At 48.1% G+C, this 27,863-nt stretch overlaps 1 protein-coding gene across 23 annotated transcripts in view; it reads left to right on the plus strand.

Annotated features, from left to right (window-relative positions):
- The window catches only part of RBFOX1 (RNA binding fox-1 homolog 1), a 1,434,211-nt gene that overhangs the window by 327,628 nt on the left and 1,078,720 nt on the right, over positions 1-27,863 (plus strand). For all 23 annotated transcript variants that reach the window (XM_079121708.1, XM_079121711.1, XM_079121725.1 and 20 more), the window contains one exon: positions 3,487-3,549. The gene's annotated coding sequence lies outside the window, so the exon portion shown is untranslated. Of the gene's footprint in view, positions 1-3,486; positions 3,550-27,863 lie in introns of those variants that run through there.

Consider the following 27,863-nt stretch of genomic DNA (forward strand, 5'->3'; position numbering starts at 1 on the left):
ATGGTCCACGGGTTGGGTACACAAGGCCCGAGGCAGGGTGTGACCCTCTCGGTAATAAACAAACCAGGCTGGAGCTGTGGTCCAGGGGCTTATCAGGTAGGATGTCAGGTTCGGATCCAAGACCAGTCCTGAATGACAGGGAAGCCAGCGAGAGAGGGTTTGAGCAATCCAGAAGCACGGCACGTTCACACCTTATAGGGACTGCTTTGCCTGCTCTGTGGAGGGATGAGGGGTGCAGGCTGGAGACAGGAGGAGGTCCTGTTGCCGTCACCCCCTGGGGATATCCACAAAGCAGTCCGCAGCAGAGTCCGTGGAAGCAGAAGTGCTGCAGTGGCCAGCACTGTTTAGAAAGTCTGAGTTACAACTTAAACTACCTCCTGGCTGCCGGGGGTCATGGGCTTCAGTGCTTTGGAAGCAAATGGGATGCTCTTCTGCACATCCATTTGGATGGTGTGCAGAGGCAAAGGTGACTAATGCATGAGGTGCGCGTTCACCTCCCTGGTGCCTCCTGTCGTTCTGAGGTCCTCTCAAGTTTCCTGCCCTTGCAGATCTTTCCTCCGACATAGTCTCAGTGTGACGAAAATCCACCCAGTTCCACAGGGGCCAGGATCCTCCCTGGTTGCAAATTGCTCTTCAGGTAGTTTGCACGAGTTATTGCAAACTCAGGGCAATCTTAGTTAAGCAAACAAATACAAAACCAGCCTTGCTCCTCCGGAACCCTGGAGAGTGTGTTTTCAGGGCCGTCTGGTGCCATGGCTAAGGACGGTCTCATTCACACCCGTAATAATGGTTCTCAGCCTTTGTTCGTTTTTATGAAACAATCCACCTAGAGGACTTGACAGATTCTTATTAGTGAAAAGGAGGGACTATAACATTTATCTCATCTATAGGGTGGACCAAAAACAGACAAAGAGGTATGGCTTTGGGGTGACATGGACAAGCAACTAATTGTTACTGCCTGGGCTTCCAGGACAGGGATGCTCAGAGAAAACTTCTTTCTAGAATGTAGGGCAGTGTCCTTCCTTGATGGTGTAGCACCTCGGGGCAAGGAGGAAGTGCTTCGAGGGCTGTGTCGTGTGGAGAGCGGCTGCAGGGTGCTGGGCACTGTGCCAGATGGGAAGGCTTCAGGGTGGCATTAAAAGGGTCCTAGCTCTCCCAGGGAGCACCGCATGGTAGGCCAAGGCCACAGAGAGTCAGAGAGGGTGTTCAGTTCTGGTTCTGATAGAAGAATGTGCAAACAACCACCGGGATCCCCACCCTCACCCCCAAATTCAGCCCAGCTGGATGGGGGTGAAAGCTGCAGAGAGCTCTCTTGGGTGGACTTTGAAGAATGGGGTCACAGTGGGCCAAATGGAGCAGGCACAGGAAGAGAGAAGATGAGACCAAAGGTTTAGAGAAATAACAGTGCCCTGTGCCCACTCAGTAGTTTTGTTCAGCTGGATCTTAGTGAGTAGGTTGCCATGGGGCAGAAGCCACTGGAGGGTGGGCAGAGGGAAAGATGGTGGAAGTGGCCATAGCTGCCCACAGCTATCACTATTTTCAATAGGTCAGAGATCGTGTTGGATTCAGAGCCAGGGAAATATGAAAGGCTCAATGAAACTACTCCTAGTGTTATTAGGATTCAGATGATCTTCCTGCTGAGGGAGAGTCTGAGTTTACAGAAGAGAACCACGGAGTTTAAACACTTAATTCCTAGCTGTCCTGGCTCTTTCCAAATCATGTTCTTCCACTTCATCTGGTTATATTCTTCTCGTCTTTAAGACCTCACCTCTCTGTGGCCACTTCCTTGATGGCACTTACCTCAATCACCCTGACCCAAATCTGTCTTCTGTACTGACTGGGACGGAGTACAATGCCTGGCTTAAAGAAGGGCCCAACAAATAATAATGAACTTTTAGATAGCACCACCATTGTGTCAGGCACAATGCTTTACAAATACATTTAGTGAGCACCTAAGCTCCTGTGGCAGGTGTTATGTTTAGTCCAGTTTTATTGGTATGGAAATTTAATGAAAGGTGAAGTGTCTTGGGCGTGTTCACAAACCTAGTAAGTAGTGGATCCAAGGATGATTGGAAAGATGTGTGGGTGGGTAGATGGATGGATGGATGATGGATGGATGGATGGATGATGGATGATTGGATGGATGGATGGGAAGGTAGATAAGCAGGTGGGTGGGTAGATGGATGGATGGATGGATGGATGGATGGATGGAAAGATGAATGAATGAGTGAGTGGGTGGATAAATGGTTGATTGCCTCACTGATCTTTGTGGACATTGGTTCATGAAATTGGTCATTTTTACCAGTTGAAGGAATTCGAAGACAACAAAATACAAAGCAAAAGTCTCCTGAAAACTGAATTCTGTTACCATCATCCCCCCTACTTCAGAGCTGTCTACTGTTGGGTCTCTTTACAGGTCTTCTCTTTCCAATATTTCAGAGCAACTTGATGCCCTCAGATATTTTAATTTATCTTCATCAGTGAACTCACCATATATGAAGATCATATACATACATTTTCTATCACCTTAAAAAAAGAGGTGTATTTCTTTAATGTACCTGCAAACATGGTTTAGAATTAAGCTCTAAACTAATGAATCACTTTGAGTCTGAATGTAAGTTGCACCCATACTTAATGAGAGTAGCCGAGTGAGCATTGGATCAGGGTTCTAGAACCTGTCAATCAATTCTAACTCTGCTATTCAAATTTCTCCCCAGAGAATAAGTAGGTCATACCAGGAAAGTCATTCACATCTATTATTAAAGTTTAAGTTTTCTGTTTGGAAGTGACCTCTCCCTTGACTTGCTGAATCCCGTGAGAAATTCATGACCCTTTTCAGTTGGGTGATACTTGGTTTATTTACCATTAATGAACATGAACCTTACTCCTTCCTAGTGGGTGGTGATGTCCATGTTGGTGAAATTTATTACAGACAAGGTTCTTCATATCCATTTCTAGTTATTACACGAGGAAGTTATTGCCATTTCTGAACTTTTGACTGTCATATAATTGAGCTTTGTAGAATCCTGCATTTCTGGAGTTGAAAGGAAATTTCATCCAACTTAACTCCATGCAGGAAAATCCATGATAATACCTCTGAAATGTCAGTATCTACCCTTTCCTTGACATGTCCTATGACTGAGAGCTCATGGTATACAAGAAGAGAATAGCAGAGGGCTTCCAGGAGTGGTACCCAGCTGCCCAAGTTCAAATCCAGGTTCCACACTTACTCGGGCTGTCATAGGTCCTGTCCTTTCCTCAAATTTGAGAAAACAATCACACGTTCCTTCTTAGGGTTTAAAAAGGATTTGATGAGAAGACATTGAAGAACTTTGTCATTATTTTCCTCCTCGCTGTCATCATCGTTAACTTCACAGGACAGTCGGATCCGTTTCAGAGGTTACCAATGTCGCTGTGACCGCCATGGCACAGATGTCATGCTGTACAGTTCTCCACACTGACATCTGCCCTTCTTTTCTTCCTTAGGAAACTGCTCAAAGAACTCATGCAAGTGGAACTTTCAGCTTCCTTGATCGGACTCAGCCTTCAGTAAGTGCCACCCGTTTTGAGCATTTGTTACATAAATACATCCTCTTCTTTGATCGTGTTCTCTATGAAGAGCTTTCTTCTGTAGGCCTACAGTTCCCACAAAAAATTTGCCATCTGCCCATGTCTTGCTTTTTTGCACACTGGATTGGATTCAGAGATGTGAGAAGGGGGCTTGCCAGATAGGACCACCTCCCAGGCCCACCCCCTGTCCCTCAAAGGAACCTGGGATACCCTTGAGTGTCAGCAGATCAACCCTACTGTTGTTAACGGGGTGGGGGATGGTGACCCCAGATGCGCTTCCTTCTGTTCCTTACTGTTCGCTCATGGGGGGATTTTGCATCCAGTTATGCCAGTCTTGTGGCTCTGCAGGTAGAAACACTCAACAAACATGGATCCAATAGCGAGATCACACCACCCTGCAGCCATTTACAAATAATTCATTTCACTCTTTTTTGAGCCAGAATCCACAATTACTGTGTACAAATTACTATAGAAAAGAAATTCTGTGCTTTACGATGCCGGGTACATTTTAAAAATTTCATTTGTTTTTAGCCAGCAAGCTCTTTTCCACAGTCTGCCATTCTCAATGCACACAAGGACTTTATTTTTGGTGAACTGGGCAATGTTTTATTTAATTTCCTCCGCTGTTTTTTTGAAGTATACATTAGCTTTATCGGGTAGCATTAGGGACACTGGAAAGTCTCTGGCATGTGCTCTCTTCCTCAGTAAGTCTATTGGTGAACAACTTGTTTCATGAACAAAACTAATCATTTTATAATAAATATCAAAATTTCAAAAGGCTAGTTAATGGAAATATTTATTTTTCAAGATGTCCTGTGCTTCCCAGATCTCGGATCCGGTTAGCACGTTCTACTTGGGAGGTGGTGGAGTCTGCTTTGATGCATTACATACATATATCATCCTTGTCTTAAAGGGGCAGAGAGAATTGGAGGCCAGAGGACTCCATACCTGGAAGAGGCTGATCAAAGGGAATTTTTGTGCCCTCAGTAGTACTGCTTGCTGCTGCGGAATTTGCATATGCAAGTGGAGGGGAGAAGGAGGAGGAGACAGGAGGAAGAGGTGGCACATTAGCTGTTCCCACATCAGAATGGCTTCGTGTAACCCTGATCAGCTAAAGCTTGTATCACACAGGAGATTAGACACAGGCCTTTGTTCCTAATCATAAAGGAAATTCCGTCTCTAATTCCCTACCTGCTGCATCTATCTGCTCATGCCTTTGAAGTCCAGGCTGCAGCTCTTCCTGAAACAGCAAGGTTTGGAAGTAAAAAGGAGGGAGCTGCTTAGCGTGCAGTCTCTTCAAATCTATTTGGTGCGAAGTTAAATGTGCTCGTTACTTTATCTTTTCCCATTCTGAGCAGCATCCTGGTCTTAGATGCCTTTGTGGTGCTGGGGTAAGCAGGGGAGAGACGAAGAAATGAGGGTACCTGTGACCCTCCCTCCCTTGCCTTCCAAACAGGATGCAAATTGCTGCTTCTCAGAAAGAAATCCATGTTCCAACTCTGCTCCACGGCCGAAGCTACTAACCTAGGGGAGGCTTTGGTCCCCGAGATAATTAATACGCTGTTGGAAAGGAGCTCCTGTTAATTTGTCTGTGGATATGATATTTTGTATCTACAGCAGCAGTTGTAAACGAGAGAGAGGGAAAAAAGTATTAATTTGCTCCTCCAAACCAGCAACCAGACATGATAATATTTTTTTAAAAAAATTGAAAAAGGAAGAAACAGAAAAATGCCCCGTGGGGGAGGGGTTTAAGGCTGCTGTCAATCTCCGTGTGTCTAGCCGGTTTCAGTGCTTTCCTTGTGGCTGCAGCGTCCCTGGTACCAGGAGCCTCGGTCCACTTCCAGGCCAGGAGGTCACTTCCCCTGGAAGGAAGAAAGTTCTGAGAGGTTGCTTGGTTACCAGGAAGGCAGGAGACCTGGCCTCTGAGCTGACCCAAGCCTGGGACTTGCGTGTTCCTCACTCAGACCATGCACATCATGGAAGCTGCCCAGACTCCTGTGGGGTTTCCCTAGGAGCCATGACTGCAGTTGAAATCCGCTCATGTCTGACTTTGTACCTGAATGGGTGTCAGGGATGCCTTGCCTTGGTCTGGGTTTCCAGCATTCAATATCCCTGTTATCTTCAGAAGATCAATTTCCATTTCCTGCTTCTAAAATTCGGCCATCTTTCACTATTTGATTTTTGCTTTTGCATTGTGGCCCTTTGGACACGTGTTGGCCAATGTCCATGACGTAGAGTTGGTTCATAAGCCAGTGTCTATTTTCTGACTGTACATCTTCATGATCTGTGTGCTAAATGGGAGGTTCCAGGTGGCTCCAGGCAGCTCTAGGCAGCTCCAGGGAGCTCATATTAGCAGGGTCATTTGTAGAGTTTAGCCCTGAAGTAATTTCCTGCAGCATGTAAACTCAACTTCCAACAGACGGCTTTCTTGCCCTCTCCCTCCTGTCAGATCACGCTTTCGGGGCCTGCTGTATCACAGCTGCAAAATTAATTCATTAATTGGGCTAAAATCATTTTAATGTTCCCCTTTTTCTTTATCTAGCACCATCCAGTGGAAGTCTCTGTGATGATAGCTGTACTCTGCCCACCAGGCCTTACTGAAGTATTGTTATTTGTTGATGTTGTTGTTTGTATAGATGACAGTAGAATGCACTTTTACACATCGTACGTAAGTGGAGTATAACTCATTCTTCTGGTTGTACATGATGTAGAATCACACCGGCCATGTAGTCATGCATGCACATAGGGTAATAATGTCTGATTCACACTAAGAAGCTTCTTCTCAGCAAAGGAAACGATCAGTAACATGCACAGAGAGCCCACAGAATGGAAGAAAATCTTTACCATCTGCACCTCAGATGCAGCACTAATCTCCAGGATATATAAAGGACTCGAAAAACTCAATATCAAAAAAACAACTCACCCAATCAATAAATGGGCCAAGGAACTGAAGTACTATGATAACAAGAATGATCTGGTCCAAGGTAGGCAAGGTGTTGTACTGATGCTCAAGTGTGGATGGCGAAGGAATGGCCAGGCTAGTGAGCATGCCCAGCCCCTGGCAGTTCTCTTGCTGAGAGGGTGGACAAGGACACTGTCTACTTGTGGCAGCAGTATGGCAACCACTAGCCAGGTATGGCCACCGAGAACTAACTGGCTTTCCATTTTTGAATTTCTTTTTAACTAATGTAAATTTAGGTACGTGTAGCTGGAAGCTCCCGCCGTTTTGTACAGGGCAGCTCAGACGAGAGGCCTCATAAGCACGGGGTAGGTCAGCGCTCCGTAGGCACAGGTGGACACTGAGCCAGTGTACATGAATCGGGGCCCTGCTGTGTGAGCTGCAGCAGTTCCATTCCCCAAGTCCTCTGTCCGTGCCCCTTCCGCATGCCATGCCCCCTGCATTTACCGCTGATCCAGAACTAGAGGGTCCAAAGTCCCCCAGGATGCTGCTCCAGAGCCACAACATGTGTCCACTCTGCCTGGGTGGTGCCTGTCATGAGCTGATTGTCCATGAGCACCTGTCACCCTTGATGAGATCCACAGTGTCCACCGTAGTGCAGGCTCATGATGGACCCTCAGGACTTGCTGGATACAGTGGTGCCCAGATGCGGGAGGGACGGGGGTGAAGAGACAGGTGAATGCTTCTCACCTCCTGGTGGGCACTGCACACGTGGGAGGACAGTGACTGACCTCAGGCCAGAGACCAGTGCTGTGCCCCTAACGGGCTCTTGCTTGCTCGATGTTCTGCAGGCTCACACTTCCACTTAGGTCAGAACAAGAGGCTCAGGGACCCCCTCTGAGTGCAGCATTGTACATGTAGTGCAGATCGCTGTGCCTCTTCACTAACCCTGTCCCTCCGGCTCCACATGCCTGACCCTGGACATCAGACCAAACTCCACTCCCTCACCTAGACACTACTCTCTTCCCAGGGACTCTGGCGTCAGGACAGCTCTTCAGTTACCCGGAAGGGCTGAGGGAGCCACTGACTGGGCCTCCCGGGAGGCTTCTTCCTGTTCCCTCCACATGTCTGAAGAGCCCTCTAAATGCTTCTCAGCCTAAAGCCACCTTCCCTGGATTCCCCTGCCAACAGACTGAGGGAATAAGATTCTTAAAGCTCGTCAAGAATAAGCAAGTCAGTAAGCCCGTCCCTGGATACCACTCCACTTTCTCTGTCAGTCCCTGAATACCTTCTGTTCCCAGCAGACAAGTAGATCCATCTCTTGGCATCTAAACCTCTTGATTTCCCATTTCTTAGCATCTGGGCTATTTGGTGTCACCAGCCGGCTTGAGCATCTCCATCTTTTAGTTCACGCTCTACGCAGCTCTCGGTGAAGCCCCTCCGGAAGCGAATGCTGCCTGTGCGCTTCAGTTCCTTGGTTGTTCCGCGGAGGATGAAGAAAGTACTAAGCTGGTTAGGGCAACCTCTGGTAATGAACATGCTCCGGAATCTGGAGCTTGATGGGGCAGCAGGAGCGGAAGCACCAAGGCGAGAAAAAGCAGTGGCTCCCATCTGCAGGGTGCGCTTCTCCCACTCAGCAGACCGACTGGAATCTGGGGTCAGGAGGCATCCGTGGGGCCATAAGAGGCAGCACGAGGCAGGAATGATGGAGGACATGCCTTTACCCAGGAATGCCCAGGCGAGGGTGGGTGTGGTGGTAACTGCACGCACAGTCCCCTGCTGACAACACCAAACGATGCTCTCGTTCCGACCGTCTTCTCTGACCAGCTTATTTGGCTTCTTTGCTTTGGCACTTGACGGGCCACCACCCCCTCCTCACTTTCTCCTCATTCCCGCCGTCCCTGTGGGCGTCTCTTGTCTCCTGAGCTGCTGCATCATGGAGCTCCTCGGATTCTCCCTCTCTTCCCTCCCCTGTGCTTAGGGGCTCTGTTCTGATCAAATGAGTCCCTGAGATTGGGAGGCAGAGAGAACAGGCGAGAAAGACTAGAACAGATGCACCAGCTTCCTCCTCTTTATTGCACGGAGCTGTGGGGTGGGTTTGTGTGAGAGCAGGATTTGAGGACGGTGGTGAGGGGAAGCCTCATGTGGCCCCTGCAATCTGCCTGGTCATCTACCCAGCACTTCACCCAGTTCCATCAGCTACGGTGCTCCCGCTGAGTCCTCCTCATGCTTTCTAAGGTGGGTGTTTTTCCTGTGCTCCCCCGTGGACTGGAGCACTGACGAGGGCTGGCATGTGTCTCTCTTGCTTACCACTGTATCCCAGCAGGTGCAGGCGCCCAGCATGTACATGTCTTGAGCGAACAGTTTACCGAGTTGCCTGAATTGATGCTGTCAACAATGGCCATACCCCTTGGTCTTTCAGACCATCTTCCCTCCCCCATGACGCCCTACAGCCCCATTCCCCAGTCATCGTCAACTTTGGAAAAATTTAGAGAGCCAGGCTTGGGTCCTGGTCAGAGAATTGACCACATAATCCTGAATAGCACATTAGACTGATCTTGACTTCAGTTTCCTTATTACAATGATGATGATGATGATGATGATCATTTGAACTAGAATGGTCTTTAACTAAGGCCCCTTCCAACTTGGAATTTAGAAATAATCAAAAAAAGGGAGAAACGAAGCCGCAGCAGATAAGGTTGGAGTTGGGTGTCACTGTCCAGTGACCCAAAGGTGTGTGAGTATACCTGTGTGCACATGCATTTGGCAAGCTGGTTAACTCTTATTGGACCTCCATCCTTCTGTGAAAGGGAGACAAATTATCTTTAAAACTGAGCCGTGGTGCATCCCAGCTCAGGTTGCCGTCGTGAACCACACTGTGGTGCATCCCAAGTCAGGATACCATGGTGAACCGCACTGTGGTGCATCCCAAGTCAGGATACCATGGTGAACCGCACTGTGGTGCATCCCAAGTCAGGATACCATGGTGAACCGCACTGTGGTGCATCCCAAGTCAGGATACCATGGTGAACCGCACTGTGGTGCATCCCAAGTCAGGTTACCATGGTGAACTGCACTGTGGTGTACCCCAGCCCCAGTTGCTGTGGTGTGGTGCATCTCAAGTCAGGTTGCCATGGTGAACTGCACTGTGGTGCATCCCAAGTCAGGAACCGTGGTGAACTGCACTGTGGTGTATCCCAAGTCAGGATACCATGGTGAACTGCACTGTGGTGCATCCCAGCCCAGGTTGCCATGGTGAACTGCACTGTGGTGCATCCCAGCCCAGGTTGCCATGGTGAACTGCACTGTGGTGCATCCCAGCCCAGGTTGCCATGGTGAACTGCACGTGGTGCACGTGTAAGGCAACATTCTTATCCTGATAATGTCATCATCCATTCCTGCCTTCATCCAGTCACAATTAGCTATGGACAAATTTTGACATTAAATTCTCGCTGGGTCCCAAGAATATTACAGCAAACAGACACGTGGGCCCCTGACCCACCATCGCAAAATTGTTAGATGAATTTAACATAATAATCCAAGTTGTGCTGACTTCCATGGACTGCCCACTCACAGGGAGGACTTAGAGTTGTGGATGTGAGTGGTTTCATCTCAGATGTGGCAGACTCGAGGATTATCCATGATGTACGTGCATTCTTCTTGTTCTTCCCAGCTCACGTCTGTCCTTTCAAAGCTGGCCAGCCTTCTCCTGGGCCTTCCTCGCCCTTCCCAAAGGACAGTGCCCCCTCAGGGTCCTCTCCTCCCCCAGCAGAGGCTGTTTAGACTCCACAGGGGCAGACTCTCCCTGCCAACTCCCTGCACCTGAGTTCCGCAGAATCGATGCCCACGTACAGCTGCTAATGCATTAATAACAGCAACGTCCCTGGCCGTGACCTACCTGAGTCATTACACACTAATCATAGGAGGCAATTTCAAGCAGATTGACTAGTGATCAGTGTCCTCCCCGGCATCCATGCGGGAGGACACACGGCTGCCTTCACAACCCCTGAGCAGATGGCCCGAGAGCGTAATGGCTCGCTCCAGCCGGTGCGGGTCTGGCTCCGGCAAGGGAGCCTCCGTGTCTTGCATGCAAAGCTGGGCCATCTCGCCCGGGGCTCTGGGAGCAGAGCCGCCTCTCCTTTCAGAGCAGAATCTGGGCTCTGGCCTAACCTCTCTGTGCTCATGTGGACTTACCACGCATGCGACTCTCAAGATGTTGAGGAAATGAGGTTTCCCTGTCTGGGAATCCCACCGACATGCGCTACTGTCCTGAACCCACTTTACTGATTTCTCCATTCTCCCTATAATGTCAGACATGCCGTCCGAGCCTGTGGCCTCTCTGGGCTTGCCATTCAACGTTACAATTTCTGCCCTTAGAAATTTCAGCTCCAGTGCTCTTTTCACGTTGCTGTGTCCTTCCTGGTAGTCATAATGGGGAGAGCCGTGCCCTAGATCATCAGTCAGGGTGGTGGCTGACTCTATCCTGGGAGGTTCAGTTTTCTGCTCTTTTCACTGACCCCAGAGTCTCCCGAGTTAATGATAGGTAGAGTCCTTCCTCGGGGTGACTTGCTGAGGGCAAGACCCCAGAGAGGAATTGCACAAAGGACATAAGCACGTGCGTGACTTTGAGTACACTCTAGCTCACTTTTCAGTGGATGGTGCTGACATACAGGATGCTCGCTGTGATCGGACTTATTCTTAGCTGCCTATTGTCTCTTTGCCCACAAGGAGAACTCGGATTATATTTAAGAGGAGTCAGGTCAACCCACTGGTTCCAAAGGCTGAGAAATATGGGTCACATAGAATCTTTACCTCCAAGGAACTCCTAAAAGTGAGGTGGGAAGCCAGATTAAAAAATCACCCACAGCTGTATGATGTGATAAAGGTCCCACGAAGAAAGGAGCCTCTGAATTCATGGCTCCTGTTCCAAGACACTCTTTCTGTGACAGACACCCCTCCCCATGATGTGACCAATGAATGTCATGCTACTGCTTGGCTCGGGTTTGGCGATGTAGGATCAGAGCTCTGATGTCTCTTTGTTATATACGTAAATTCCCGAACAGGAACTTTGTTATGCATCACGTTCTAGGTACGGTTTTCTGGAATACCCTCTGGTAATAGATTATGAAAATTCTGTTGGTAGGATTTTTCAGAGTTGTGCGTTGCAAGGTCAAGCAAGCTGAGAGTTTTTTGGCTGTGTGTTCTCGGTGCACTAACAGGTCACATCTATCAGTACCCGTAGTCTTAAATAAAGGCAGCAGGGATTCTCATGGAAAGATGCTGCCTTTGAGAAAAACAAATGGAGATTCAGGCTGTGGCTCTGTATGTACCACACCTGCAAACGTGGGGCAGCTTCTTAGTCTTTCTTTGCCCCGATTTCCTCTTCTGTGCTGCAGATGACCGTAGCAGCCTCTTGGGGCGTTTTGTTTTGTTTTTTTTTTGGGTATGAAGATGAAATGAAAATACTTTGGGGGGAGAGGGCTGTTAGAAAAACGTCCTTTTGGGACTATGGGATCTGAAGACAGAGCTTTGGTAATGGCATCCAGCAAGAGCATCCTAAGGAGCTGCTCTGCTTCAAATGGAGAAGACCTGGGAGAGGGTCTGACGGGGAGGAGAGGACCTGCAGGCCAAGGCATGCAGCACGGGGGACCTCGAGGGGCAGAGCCTGAGGAAATCCCTGGCTCTTCCCCACGTTCAGTTTGAACGTTCCTGCTTTGCAGTCATCTAATCCCTCATTCTGTCTGCTCACACCCCCTGCCCCAAAGGTTAACCTTTTCCTTCAAAACTCCCGTGCTTAGAATGTTCAGAGAATAAACATTTTATGAAATTCATAAAAAAAATGCTGAGTTCCTTGCAGTGGCACAGCAGCCAGGGTGTTGGAGACTGGCTGTGGGCCAGGCCACGGGCTCAGCATTCACATACCCCCTCAGTGCGTGTTCTCAGCACCTAAGTGGGATCCTGCTAGCGACCCCTGTTCCACAGCGAAACCTGGAGAGGGGGCATGGATTGCTCACTGGCAGGCGTCTCGGGAGGCAGGACTGGGCTTGGGCTCCGGCCATCTTGACTGGAGTCCACACTCTCGACCACCTGTGGAACTCTTCCCTCACATGGGGTCCTGGGCCACCTGTGCCTGTAGTGGTGAGGGACGCTGGCGTCAGCAGGATGGTGAGTGGACTGCTGTGCTCAAACATCTGGCTAAAGTCCGGGTCATCTGTGTGAGACCTCTTCTCCAGCAAGCCCATGGAGCTGACCGCAGGTCCCATGTGTTTGGGACAGCCCCCTCCTGGGAGCCCCTTCCTCTCCTCATGCTCGGAAAGAGCAAGAAAGGTGAAGTGCACCACGGTGACGTGTATGTGTGTGTGCCTGTGTCTGTGTGTAGCTTAGTGCTCTATTTTAATAGAGTTTTGAGGGTGGGGAAATAAAAGGATTATAACTCTCAGTCTGAAGTGCAAACAGATCTTCTTATTCATGGTGCATGGCAGAAGCCAACGCAGACCGCAGACTCCTTTCCCACGGCCGACTCTGCACGCGTGGCATTTTGAAGCACCCGGGGCACCACAGCTGCACAGAGGCTCCTTAGAAGCCACGTGCGTCCTTGCCTTCTCCACAGGGGCCCTCACAATGCTGAGCTTAAAGTCCCCGATGCTACCTGTCAAGCCCTGGGTCCCCTCATGAGGCCTTTGATCAGGAATGTGGTCAAGGGCCTGAAACCGAAGCTGGCCCCACCTTTCCTGGGATCCGTTCCTCGGCTGTTCCCCACAGGAGTGCTGTCTTACCTCGTCCAGCCGGTGGCTGGAGCAGCTCATTCATTCCTTCATTCAAACGCATCCGGAGTGAACGACCTTTGGTGGCAGGCATGATGTGAGCCCCTGGGGACAGCATGCTTCCTTACGAGGCTGGCAGTCCCCAGAGGAAGCAAATATACGCAAGTGGTCATGCAGAAAATGCACAGTTACAGCCTGCGTATGACTGCTGTGGTCAAGGCACTGCAGGTTATGAGTGTGTGCTCAGCGTGGTCATTTACTCTTGGGGACGAGGAAGTGACATTTAAGTTGAGATCTTTTCCAGAATAGTCTCTGGGGGTGGAGGGAAGCCACTTGATGCTTTTAAGGAATCGAAAGAAGGTGTGGCTGGAACCTGGTGCTGGGCTGGGGCAGGTGATGGAGTGGGAGGAATAGACACAGGGTAGAGAGCCATCGAGGAGGGTTCAGCCTTGGCCCCACATGCAGGGGCGACTCAGAGCACCCGGAAGAGTAAGGTGCACGGTGGTACCTGTGTTTCTGGAAATAGTTCTGCAGCCACTCTGATGCAGGAGGCTTGGAGGGGAGGAAAAGTGAAAGCAAGGGGAAGAGATAAGAGGGTCCTTGAAACAGTGAGGGAGGGAGGGCGACAACCGCTTGGACGGGGCTGCAGCTGTGGGGGTGGAGTGCAGTCCACGGAGGCGTCCGTCTCACCCGTCCATCTGCCTACCTGTCCTTATGTGCTTACCATCCAACCATCCATCCATCCATCAATCATCTGCCTACCTACCCACCTATTATCCACCTACCTACCTATCTGTCCATGTTTATCATCCATCCATCCATTCATCCACCTACCTACCAATCAATACATGTTTATCATCTATCAATCTATTCATCCACCTTCCTACCTATCAATATGTATTTATCATCTGTCAATCTATTCATCCACCTTCCTACCTATCAATATGTATTTATCATCTATCAATCTATTCATCCACCTTCCTACCTATCAATATGTATTTATCATCTATCAATCTATTCATCCACCTTCCTACCTATCAATATGTATTTATCATCTATCAATCTATTCATCCACCTTCCTACCTATCAATATGTATTTATCATCTATCTATCTATTCATCCACCTACCTACCTATCAATACGTATTCATCATCTCTCTGTCTATCCATCACCTACCTACCTACCTATGGCTATTTATCATCTATCCATCCTTCAGCTACCCACCTACCCACCTGTCCATCTACCTACCTCCTGTATGTATTATCTGCCTATCATTATTCAACATGAAATGCAACCATTTGCTTCACCTGCACTGCAACAGTGATCACCACCAGCATGCTCCCAAGTCCTGCAGCAATCCCTGCACTCTGTGTGTTTTTGCCCTTCCAGTTCCTCTTTTGCTGGGCCGTTTCTGCTCCTGTGGCCATCTGCTTGGAGCAGTCCCTTGGTCCTTGCTCTCCCCATCCGCTGTTCCTGTTTGACTGTGGGTGACACCATTGGCTTTCTGCAAGTTTCTTGTGCGTGCGTGCGTTGAAGGCTGCTGTTCCTAATAGTTCTGTCACTTGTGTTACAATAAGCGACTGAAGAGACACAGCCGTGCCTGCAGGAGACAGGCCATCTCAGCGGTTTGTATAACACCAATAGGGTGTGAGGTAACAGGAAAATAATTAGCTTAGTTGATGTAAATGGGAGACCAGTGAGGAGCCTGTTAACACGTGGCCGTCTGGGAGGAAGGGTGTCCTGCCACCTTGAAGGTTTGAGGGAGAACAATTGAATCAATGGCTATGCAAATGAGAGCGATATTAAGAGACTTTTAGGGCAGCATAAAGGCAGCAAGACCTAAATTCAGTCAACCTGCATTTACTGAGTGTTTATTATGTACCTGTCACTGTGTGAACTATTTTAGCTAAATTGAAGGGGAAAATAATGGTAAGACATAAATAACACTTTAGAGTCAAGATTTCGAAGGATATGAATTCCCCAAGCCTGTATTAGAAAGACTGAGCACGTTATAAGCTACATTAATGGGCAATGGTTACAGATATCAGTGGCAGCATTGATTGTGGGGGACATAGCTGAGTATGACTGTGGGTAATTTGCTTAGCCGGTCTCAGCAGCAGTTAACTCCTTCAGACAATATTCAGCTCAGAGCCCGGAGCACCCTCACGTCCATATATCCCTCTGTGTCCCTGTGCACACTCATGCACACACACAAACACACGCGCGTGCGTGCATGCACGTCTGATCAGCTCAGGGCTCATGATGGCGGTAGGAGCAGGAAAAAATACCGTCTGTTAGCCATTTGGTTCATGGGAGTCTGATAATTTAGTGAATTCTGTATGATCAATGCAGAGAAAGTGGTCGGCACAGACCGCAACGAGGCCTGGAGAATTAAGTAGGGATCGTAAAACAGGTGAGGATGCCTTCTTGTTGATCATGCCTACCTCTGATCAACACTGTAGGACGCATGCAGTCAGGACCTCAGGTGCCAAGCGTGGACCCTTCCGGCTGCTCACAGCAGTCAATTCAAACCTCATGGGAAATGCCTGCCATGTTCCGTCATCCGCCCCATGTCCACGGTGCCCGCCATCGGGGTACATGGTGCGCTGTCCTCGGCTGCACTCCTGCATGCTGTCAAAAGCTGTAATTATTTTGCATCTGACACGTTTTTCAGTCCTAAGATTTCTGCCATCTCTTGTCTGCTTTTTAATTTATTTTTTAAAAATTTCTCAGGCATTTGTGTACATCTGAAAACCCTTAACATTTTGAATTTTAAAAATGTCAGGAATGGATACAGATCTGCTTTTGTGTATTAAAGTTTTCAGTAGGTGACATATGTTGAAATCTGTATTTCGTAGACATCATAATGTGGCTTTGAAAGTGTATTATGCGAACAAATGCTTAGAAACCTGTGGTCTTTCCTGGAAGCATGCTACCTGTCACCTGACTGTCTGATTTATCCATTAGAAGGAATGTGATTTTTTTTTCCCATCAGTAGATGATTTTCTATTACTCATTCACAGAAGAAATGGAAAGGAAACCACCTAGGCTAAGCCCCAGTAGGGCGTAAGTACTTGGTATCCTGAGAGCTAAAGGGCAATTAAAGTGAATTAAGTTTATCTTTAAAGGGGTGGGATAGGAGGCAGAATGACTAGGCTCGGACGGAAGTTTCTAGAGGCAGATTTCAACATGGAATAAATTTTCCTTGATGAAACCAGGACCTGAGAAGCTGGAGAGCGGAGGCAAGTGGGTTATTGAGAAATGCAAGTGAGGCTGACGAAGGTAAGAACAGCTTGTCAGGCTCTCAGGAGAAGTATTTTATTAAAAGTCAACTGCAGATGCCAGGATGGTCGTTATATAATTGAGAAATAAGATCCCACCTCCCCTGGATGTCGGCACTCCCAAATCTGTGTGTACGGATTGGATCCGAGGGAGTTTTATGCCTGGGCTTAGTGAATCAGACTGTAGACAGAGGGCAGGCAAATAGGTTTCTTCTTGCTTGCCAGTTCTGATTAGGAAGGGCTCCCTGTAGTTTTGTTGAGAAGAATCCATCTGAGCTCAGCAGGAAAGTGCTGTGATTGATTAGCACTGTCTTCCGGGAGTGCAGAAGTGGGAGTCGGAGTGTGAATGCCAAGTCTTACCACCCTGTTCTCGCCGGGGGGACAGTTCCCCTCGTGGTCGGAGACGGGGAGCTGTTTGCTTCCAGAGACTGCGTGTTCCGTGGGTGAACAAATGCCAGGAGGACTCGGTTCCGTATCACTGTCAAACGAGAGAGCAGCGTCTCGGGAGAGATTTTACAGTTCCGCCGGGGATACCTGTTAGTTTTCTAACCAAATCCTCTCGTGACACAATTGTTTAATTGTAGGGAAATTTTCCCATCATTCTGCTCAGGGAATACTGTTTGCATGAGCTGGAATCCATTGATGCTGTCGGATTCTGCTGCAGATTGAACCATTAAAAACACAAGGCAGACGGGGAGACCTGGTTCCACTCGTTTGGGGAGAGGTGAGGCGAGGCGGGGCCGGTGGCTTTGCGGGTGTGTTCTCACGTTGGGTTTGCACTGGGCTGCAGGTGGAAGGCCTTGGCTGGTTGCTGCTGTAGACTTCCTGCGTCTCTCTCAGCAGATGTTTCATCCGAGAAGAGAGCCAGGAACAGGAGGAAGCTGTAGAAACGCGCTGTGGGTAAATACATCTGGGGCTAGTGACATTTCCTCAGCCAACCCTGGGAATCATAAGAGGAAATGTAGTAAATAAGAAAATAAAAGATTGCACAAAATTGAAAATATGTTTAAGAACACGTTCCCTGCCTTGTGACCTTTTATGTGACCATTGCTGTCCCCTGTGCACTGCCTGTTACGGTGCACCCAGCTGTGGGTGGGAAAGGCAGTGTGCTGGACGAATGGGGGCAAGGTGGTGGGATCAGGGCCATCTTTGAGGCCAGCCTCTCACATCAGCCTCTTCCTGACCACTCAGAGCCTCCATTTCCTCATATGGAAAATAGGTTAGCAAATGGATAGCCAAGACTCAGTAGGCTGAGTGTCTCCCTTCCTTGGTCCCATCCGAGAGCAGACACTGTGGCTCAGAGAAGCCAAGGCCCGGGGCAGGTGCGTGCCAGTACTGGGTCTGAACCCCAGCGCCGCTCCTGAAGAGCCCGTCATGATGTCCATGCGGAGGGCTGGCATGGTCCACGGGGCTGCATTCTGGGTCTAAAGCTGGTGCCTGCCCAGGTCCTCACACCCTCTCTGAGACACTTTTCAGCTCCACACTTCCCTGGGCTTCAGTCTTCTCATCTCTGAAAGTCAGGAGTTTCTCTAAAGAGCTTCTGGGGACACTGGACAACACAGCAGATGTGGACACTGGACAGCAGATGTGGATACTGAACGACACAGCAGATGTGGACACTGCATGACACAGCAGATGTGGGCACTGGATGACACAGCAGATGTGGACACTGGACGACACAGCAGATGTGGACACTGGATGACACAGCAGATGTGGACACTGGATGACACAGCAGATGTGGACGCTGGATGACTGCAGATGTGGACACTGGACAACACAGCAGATGTGGACACTGGACAGCAGATATAGACACTGGACAGCAGATGTGAACACTGTATGACAGAGCAGTTGTGGACGCTGGACGACACAGCAGATGTGGATGCTGGACGACAGCAGATGTGGACACTGGACGACACAGCAGGTGTGGATGCCGGACGACAGCAGATGTGGACACTGGACAGCAGATGTGGACACTGGACAGCAGATGTAGACACTGGACAGCAGATGTGGACACTGGACAGCAGATGTAGACACTGGACAGCAGATGTGGACACTGGACGACACAGCGGATGTGGACACTGGACAGCAGATGTGGACACTGGACGACACAGCGGATGTGGACACTGGATGACACAGCAGATGTGGACGCTGGACGACATAGCAGATGTGGATGCTGGACGACAGCAGATGTGCCTGCCTAAGTGCCACGCTGCAGAAGTGGGCCAGAGAGGACAGGGCATCCTGAGGAAAGGCCACCTGCAGAGAAGGACAGCAAGCCCTGGAGCCCAGTCCAGTCATGGCAGGCTCAGTGTCACTGGCCGCAGACCCACTCTGGGCTGGGGTGTGGCTCGGTGGCCAAGCGCTTGCCTGGCATGTGCAGGGTCCTGGGTGTGATCCCCAGCACCCCAACACACACAAAACCAAGCCCCTGATACCCTCCTGTGTGCAAGCCACTGCTCCCCTTTCCCTTTACGATGAAGGGCTGTTTGCCACCCACTCTGTAACCAAAAGGAGCATAAATCATATTGAAAAAGACATTGCTCGATTGCGCCCATTTTTTCTTGAAACCTAGAAGCTTAGGAAATTTCCTGTTACTCAACACTGTCGTGAGAATGTTGCACAGATGTCTTAGGGACATGTACGCTTCTCAAGACATGTACCCCAAGGCACATTGATCCCTCCTTTTCTGAGTCTCCCAAATCCCAAAGAAGACAGAGCCTGTGATGTTGGACTGTCCGTTGTCATGGTACATTTAGGGGCAAGGTGGCGGTGGCAGGCCTTGTTGCCCAGGTGGCTGCTGAGAAGTGCATGGATGAACACTGTCAATCACCACCATCCCCTGGAAACCAGCCTGATTCCACCTGGAGCAAACCTACAGTGTGTGCAAAGGACATGCCGCCATTTGAATGTGACCTGTCACCCTGGAGTAGATGTCCACTGTGGGGTGTGGGGAGGTGCAATCTTAAGCCTCCAGGAGACTGCACACAGCACGTGGGATGTGGTTGTCCGCCATCCGTGGTCTCAGAACGCCATCTTGCAGAGTGAACTCTCAGTCTCTCCGTGCTGGTTCGTTGCATGAGGGCAGGTGCAGGTGAGGCTGGAGGGAGTTCACCCTTCATGCTTTCTCCCTTTCACATGTACTGGCCTGCCCTTCCATCCTTACTGCATGTCATATACTCTTAGACTTTTGGACCTCTAGAACCACGAGCCAGAAAAAACTTCTCTTTTTTATAAGGTGCTCAGTCTCAGGCATTCCATCACAGCGAGAGAAGATGGTTGAAGATACGATGGGTGAAGATATGAATTTATGCTGTGGGTGAAATGGGTCAAGGTGGCAGAGGTGTTGGAATACATGAAGGGTGAAGGTAAACCCGTGGCGTTTGGTCAATAAGCAGAGAGCGTGTGTCAGGACACTGCCATCCGTGCAGCCCAGGAGGGGTGGGGTAAGGGCTGCAGGGCACGTGCTGTGCACAGCAAGTGCTGTTGCTTTCTCTGCTTCTCTCTGATCAGCAGACACTTTAGGAAGGGCTAGGTGCTCACTTTGCCCAGCAGTTTTTGCATGGCCATCTCTGTGGAAAGTGACGGTGGCAGAGATCCAGAGAAAAAGTGTCTCACATTGAGGGGACCCAACCCTCTCTTGGAGCATGTCTACCCTGTGGATCAGCATCCCCGGGGTGCCAACTGCCCCAACCAGGAAGGGAGTGTGCCCTTGCCACAGCCCCAGTTCATGCTGGTCCTTGAGTGAATCACAGAAAAGCAGGACTCGGTCTCTGGGGACTTCCTTCTCATGCCACGTGATAGAGGAGCAGTACTTTATCCAATCTCATTCATGGACGCGATGTTCCCCCAATGTCAGATATCTTTGATTGTTTAGTGATGGGAATCATAGTGTTTCTTCATATTACATTAAATGTAATATTTTAGAAGTGTCATATTTTCTCTCCCCATCGTGGATGGCTTCTCATTCCAACACAGAAACATGCACAGTTGTTTCCTTTGATCACAATCACTAGATTTTAAAGGGTTATATTGATTACCTATCTTTGATATCATGTTACCATTTTGACACTTTATCCCATTTCAAAGTCTATTACATCCTGTCCATGGCAAACCCTGACACCACTCTTAAAAAAACAGTCTATGGATCTTGCTGCAAAATCTCTAGGAATTCCCAGGTGGCATTCTTGACAACTAATAGGAATGTCACTTGATTTGTATTATATTAAAGTTTGGAAACTACAGCTTCGTACTGTTAAAACAAAGACTGACTCCTACAGATGAACCTTGGCACCAAAAAATGTTCTTCTAACTTGATCAGTGAATAAAATTTAAGTTCTCACTTTCTTTAAAAGAGTACTTTAAAGGTTAGAAATCCCCCAAAGAGAAAATCTGGCTATACAATTCCAAACTCCTTCTAAGATTTAAAATAGCACCCATAAGACCTGAGAAGGTTAATTCTTCTCCAAAGAGTACATACACATTTGCCCAGCTTCTCAAATCTGATTGTCATTATTGTTTATGTTCGTGGTCGAGAGAACAGAACAATTTGAAACCTGTAGAAATTTATCAAAAAGTGCTTAATCTTTTTTTTTTTTTTTTTTTTTGAGGTTGATACATTATAAAGATTTTCCTCTTGGGTGACTGAAACATGAACTCATAACCCAAGAGAGTGCAGGAAAATCCAGTGGGAAGCATGGGGAGTGAAGTTGGCAGATCCGTCGAATTGGGTAATACCCGGGCATGCAGAGTGAACAATGAATAGGCAGGGTGGAAGGGACGTGGTTAGAAATGTGTGCACATGCAGTAAAAGATGGAAAGACAAAATCCATCAATGTGATGTTTTCTTGAGAACCTACGACATGCCAGGCACCCTGCCATTGAAGAAGACAGGGTTGAAAGGGTGGCCGCCATCTTGGGTTTCCCAGACTCGAGCGGTTTCATTCTAAACCAGGGAGTGCTGCACAACCAGCAGGAGCCCATTGCTCTTGACTTGGAGCCATCACAAGCGTGTTGAGTATTGTACAGCTGCCCAGGGTCTGTGACACAGGGTACCTCACTCTCCTCAGGGAGGGCGGTAGACATAGTGTGGGAGTCCAGACCTAAATGAGGTGCAGAGTGAACTGGGGCAGGAGGGGCACTCAGGGAGTGGTCAGTGGGCACTTGACCACACAAGCTTTAGTAACACCAAAGAGAGGAAGGTGGGAGGTTATACGGAAAGTGATGCAGAAAGGCGCCTCAGAGCTGGACGGTATCCTAACCCCCTAGGGCCTTAGAGGGCATGTGTTAGCTCTGCACTTCTGCTGTGACGATGATCACAGATCAGTGGCTTAACACCAGAGAGATGTGCTGTCTACCACCACTCAACCTACCATTGTAGGTCCAAAGTCTGCAGTGGTCTCCCCAGAGCCAGATGAAGATGGCAGCAGGGCTGTGTTCTTTCTGAGGACCTCCTGGGGGAAGAGCTCTTCCTGCTCGTCCCCCCTCACAGTGGCCTGCACGCCTTGGCTGCCGCCATCTTCCATCTTCACAGTCAGGGACGGTGGGTTGAGTCCTTCACCCATCAACCATTGGACACCAACTGTCCTTCTACCTTTCTCCACCACTCCAGGATTCTAGTGATCAATCTGAAGCCCCCTGGCTAATTCAGAATGATCTCCTTCAGATCAACTGAGTAGCAGCCTTAATTATCTTTTACCATGAAACGAAAAATATTCACAGGTCCCAGGAATTAGGATGGGGACAACTTTGGATGGCCCATTTTTCTGCCTACCATAGGACATATTAAGGATTGTGTGCTGAATTCAAAGTGCAGTTGGAAAATGGTCAGAGTTCCTCTTTGCAGTAGAGGAGGTGGTCTATTTGCATTTTAAAAAGTGACTCTGCTGCAGCGTGGGGCTGGGAGGAGTCTTGGTTTTCCGTTGCCCTAATGGAGTATGTGAGAGTCAACAGTTCATAAGGATATGAGTCTACGTGGCTGAGTTCTGGATGCTGGAAATCCGTAAGCATGGCATCCCCATCTGCTCCCTGCATCTGGAGAGGTCCTTCTGCTGTGTCATGATACGGTGGAGAGCAGCACAGTGAGGAGGCAAGAGAGAGAAAGCTCCTTTACCACAAAGCCACCCCCCACAGGAATCCAGGAGCCCATCCTTGCAGGAGTGGATTAATCCATTAAGGAGGGCAGAGCCCTCAGGAACCACTCATTTCCCAAAAGTCTCATCTCCAAATGCCATTAACATAGGACTTTGGGGATTAAGATTCCAGCACATGAATTCTGGGAGCAGACGTTCAGCCCTTGGCAGAGGACAAGCATGGATTGTTTGGATCTGTTCAAAGTGAAAGCCATTCCTGGTGAGAGGAGGTAGTGGGCTGGACCGGGACTTGTGCAGTGGAGATGGACGCTTGTAAATGAATTCTGACATGTCACACGTGGAATGGACATACATTAGAGATGGATTAAGGACGAGGGAAAATGGGGACTCTGTGTTTTTCCACATCTGAAACTTAAACGGAGAAGAAATGCATGAAGGGCAGATTCAAGGCATTGGGTTCTATGGGGACAATGAATTCAGGTTGCCTCTGTCCGGTGGCATCCGAATAGATGTCTGGTAGTGGGTTAGGTCTACAAGGCCAGGGTTCAGAACATACTTTCTCATCCATTTTCTCCAAATACAATACCCCCACCCCCGCCCCGGAATGCTCTTGGGAAATGTGTTTGGTGTTTGATAAATCTCTCCGGTGCATATCTTCAAATTTGAAGATAGGAGCCTTATCAAGGTTGTTTCTGTTAGGTGTCACTCACGGGCTAGTCTATGCTAATCACTTTGACATTTTGTATTCATTCGGTGTGAGATGAATGCTTTATCCTGCATTGATGGGACAGTTGTTTCTAATGAGAAATCTGATGAAATCAGGTGCTTTGAATGCAGAACATCTACAAACTTTTGGAGCTTTGTAATTCTCCTGAAGTTCCTCTCTTCCCTTTAGAAGACCTTGGTTTTGATGCAAAACTGCAACTGATAGTGGTTTCTATCTGATAAGGATTTTACTTTTAAATCCATCAAAAGGGAGGAGAAGTGACATTTTCAAGTGGGCAGACAGGAGAAATGAATCTCTTGGTCTTTCTTGAGGTCTCAGCACCCCTCTTCCTCTCTGTGCTCTTCACAAAAGATCATCTCATCAGAAATTCAGGGAAAAAATGGCTTTTCATTCTTATTCCCATTTTCTGACATTCTTACTCTGAAAGTCATTATTAATAGAGAAAACTCTGCCTATTAGGTAATCTTTGTCTTCCCATCCTGGTGGCATTTCATTATCATTTAAATGTGCCACCCACAGCTCCCCCTCCAGCCTTCTGAATGGAGGGTCATTAGTAGATCTCCCCCTAAATTATGCTCAGCAGTTGTGCCGCAGGATGGCCCCCAGGATGCTCTCTGCACACTGGAGAAGGAAAGTGGGCTCTCAGTCATTATTGGATAATTCGGCCTTCTCTCTCCCTCCCGAAACCAACCTCAGTCCTGTCCTCCCTTTCTTCTCTCTCTCCTTTCATCCCTGATGGGTGATCTTTGCCAAAACCCCTCACCCAAAAAGGCAAACATGTTTCCATGCTGCCCATACAGTGTAGCAAGTTTTCTAAAGATTTTTTTCAAAGTGCTAGTGACTTAAAAAAAAAAAAAAATCGATAATAAATGCATGACCAACTTCCTTTCCCTCCTCTTTCTTTATTGGAGCAGAATAGTTGCACGTGATAGTGGGATTCATTGTTACATATTTGCATATGCACACAGTATCACAATGTTATCTGGTATCATTCCCCAGTATTTTCCTCCTCTCCTCCCTCCCCCTGGTCCCTTTCTTCTTCTTTTTTTTATTTTATTTTATTGTAAACAAATGGGATACATGTTGCCTCTCTGTTTGTACATGGTGCAAAGGCATACCATTTGTGTAATCATAAATCCACATACAATAATGTTGTTTGATTCATTCTGTTATTTTTCCCCTTCCCCCCACCCCTCCCACCCCTCTTTACCCTCTATACAGTACTTTCTTCCTCCATGCTTGCCCCCCTCCCTAACCCTAACTCTAACCCTAACACTAACCCTTCCCTCCCCCCCATTATGCGTCATCCTCCACTTATTAGCGATATCATTCGTCCCTTGTCTTTTTGAGATTGGCTTATCTCACTTAGCATGATATTCTCCAATTTCATCCATTTGCCTGCAAATGCCATAATTTTGTCATTCTTTATGGCTGAGTAATATTCCATTGTGTATATATACCACAGTTTCTTTATCCACTCGTCAATTGAAGGGCATCTAGGTTGGTTCCATAGTCTGGCTATTGTGAATTGAGCAGCTATGAACATTGATGTGGCTGTATCTCTGTAGTATGCTGATTTTAGATCCTTTGGGTATAGGCCAAGGAGTGGGATAGCTGGGTCAAATGGAGGGTCCATTCCAAGTTTTCTAAGGAATCTCCACACTGCTTTCCAGAGTGGCTGCACTAATTTGCAGCCCCACCAGCAATGTATGAGTGTACCTTTCTCCCCACATCCTCGCCAACACCTGTTGCTTGTATTTTTGATAATCGCCATTCTAATTGGGGTGAGATGGAATCTTAGGGTGGTTTTGATTTGCATTTCTCTTATTACTAGAGATGTTGAACATTTTTTTCATATGTTTATTGATTGCTTGTACATCTTCTTCTGTGAAGTGTCTGTTCATTTCCTTAGCCCATTTGTCGATTGGATCATTCTAAACCACTGATTTCCTTTCGATTTTCATGAGATGCACCCCCACCATTTTCTATTCCTTTTTCCTCTCTAGCTTCCACATATAAGATAAAACATACGACCCTTGACCTTCTGAGTTTCACTTATTTTGTTGAACATAAGGTTACCAGAGTTCAGTCATTGTCCTCATGCCAATTCAATAACAAGGACATGGTTTTGAGAAAAAGGAAAACAAACAAACAAACAAACAAACAAAAAAACAGTTATATTGCTTTGCTAGCAAAGGAGAAGCACAGGGGACTCCTGTCCCAGAAGCTGTGATTCTTCTCATCTGTGGAACAGAGGGTTTTTAAAGAGGTGATTGGAAGGCTGCATTCCATGTGTGCCCTGGCTGGGTTCATAGTTCACTTGTTAATTTGGGAGATGGTCATTTCTGAGATCTTCTGGTGCCATCCCCAAAGTCTGGATTACTTCCTTCCTGTGGTGGGGGTGTGCTCAGGGACAGACAACTCTGCCAAGGATGGGAAGAAAGGTCATCCTGGTTCCCCTGAGACTGGGGAGGGGGAGAGATTCAGGAGGAGGAGGGAGCCAGGAAGAGAAAGAAACCTGTCCTTTTAAAAATAAGTTACAAGGGGGCTGGGATGTGGCTCAGTAGCAAAGTGCTCACCTAGCCTGTGTGAGGCAGTGAGATTGCTCCTCAGCACCACATAGAAATAAACAAATAAAATAAAGGCATTTGGTCCATCTATGACTACAAATAATTTTTTGAAAAAGTTACAAGGGCTATATGCAAAAAATAAAGTGGACCATTGTTACAATAATAGTCTCAAATTTCATTCATTTTCCTGTAAAACACTGTGTCATGAATTCAGAATTTCATTTTTCTTTATGACTGAATTAACCTCCTGTGTGTGTGTGTGTGTGTGTGTGTGTGTGTGTGTGTGTGTGTGTGTGTAAAATCTATTTATCCATTCATCTACTGATGAACACCTAGGCTGGTTCCATAGTTAGGCCATTGTGAATTGTGCTGCTGTAAACATGGGTCTGCCTGTGTCACTATAGCATGATCACTTTGATTCTTCAGGATAAATACTGAGGAGTGGTATAGCTGGGTCACGTGCTGGTTCCATGCCTCGTCTTTTGAGGAACCTCCATACTGATTTCCACAGCAGAAATCTGTACTAATGTACGGTCCCACCAACAGTGTAAAAGTGTTCCTTTTTCTCCACATCCTCTGCAGTGCTCATTATTGTTTTGTGTTCCTGATGACTGACCAACTTCTAATGCCACATCTTAAATGCCAGCTTTTAGGACTCATGGTCATCTGGAACTGTGGTCTTTCTCAGTCATTTTAGGACCTTAATGTTCTGAGTTCCCCGCATAAGATTGCCTGCGGAGTGAGGATGGCTCTGAACCTGGGCTCGGTCTTCCATTTGTAAGAATCACAGTCCCCTGAGGGTTGAAGGTGCTTCTCCTAATGCAAATGGCTGGAAGTCTGCACAGGTCCCTGCACACTATATATACCAGCTAAGCACACTCATTCTTATCTCAGCAGAAGAGCATCTTCTGGGCCCCGTGACTGCCGTGGGGAAGTACTCGGTCCTTGCTGGGCTGTCCGTCTCACACCCATGCAAGGGAGGGGTGGCAGAGAACATGGACACTGTCTCTGAGGACTTCCATCCAGGGTGGGCGCTGCCTGGCCTTAAGCCATCTTTCTGATCTCAAGTCTTCCCTCTGTAAAGCGAGAACAAGATATGCCAGCTTTTAGGGTGTTGTGATGATAAAACGAGTTTTTTGAAAGATGAAGAGCTCATTAGCACCTGTGTATTCTGTCCACCTTCCCAGGTAGACAGACATTCATCGTGCTGGCACTCACAACGCCCCACGAGAAGCCTCAGAAGCCCAGTTCCCCTGGACCTGGCCCTCCTCCTCTCGCTCTCCCTTTCCTTTCAGAGGCAAGCCTTGGAAACTAGAGCCCCTCTCCCCAAAGCAGACCCCTGTTTTCCAAAAGCCAACCCTAAAACCTAAACATATTACTCTGATTTCCCCCCGCCATTCTGTCTTGGGGTTAGCCATGAAGAAATTCTCTTGGTTGATCATGGGTCATAAGACCCCTATTCCAGAAAGGGTTGGTCCCCAAACCTGGGAGGAAGGAACACCATGCAGAGGGACCCAGAAGAATCAGAGCGGACAGACCTTGCTGGGTTTCTTCCTGAGCCTGTTAGCATCAGATCAGACCTTGGTGTCTAGCTACCTTCCCTGCGACTTTCCATGCTTCACTGAACCTGAGCATAAAAATGGATGGCTCACCCTGGTTTGGGGACCTCCTTCTAAGGGCTCCTGTGGGTTCAGATAAGTTTGTCCTGGCTTTTTGCCCATTAAGCATTTCAGCAGATTCAAAGTTCATCAAGCCTTCAGAGGGGAAGTTTGAACTTCCCTCCAGTTTACATAGACAAGCTGCTTCTGTCCTCCCTTTCACATTTGATGAGTCCCCACCATGTGGCAGACAAAGCCCTGGGTGTGAGGCCACCTGGGTGAACGGAAGTGAGTCCGTGTCCTCATGGAGTTCACATTCTGGAAGAGAGATCAGATAGATCCCAACAGGAAATAATGATAAGGAT

The sequence above is a fragment of the Sciurus vulgaris genome (assembly GCF_902686455.1).
Source record: "Sciurus vulgaris genome assembly, chromosome: 18".
Classification (NCBI taxonomy): Eukaryota; Metazoa; Chordata; class Mammalia; order Rodentia; family Sciuridae; genus Sciurus; species Sciurus vulgaris.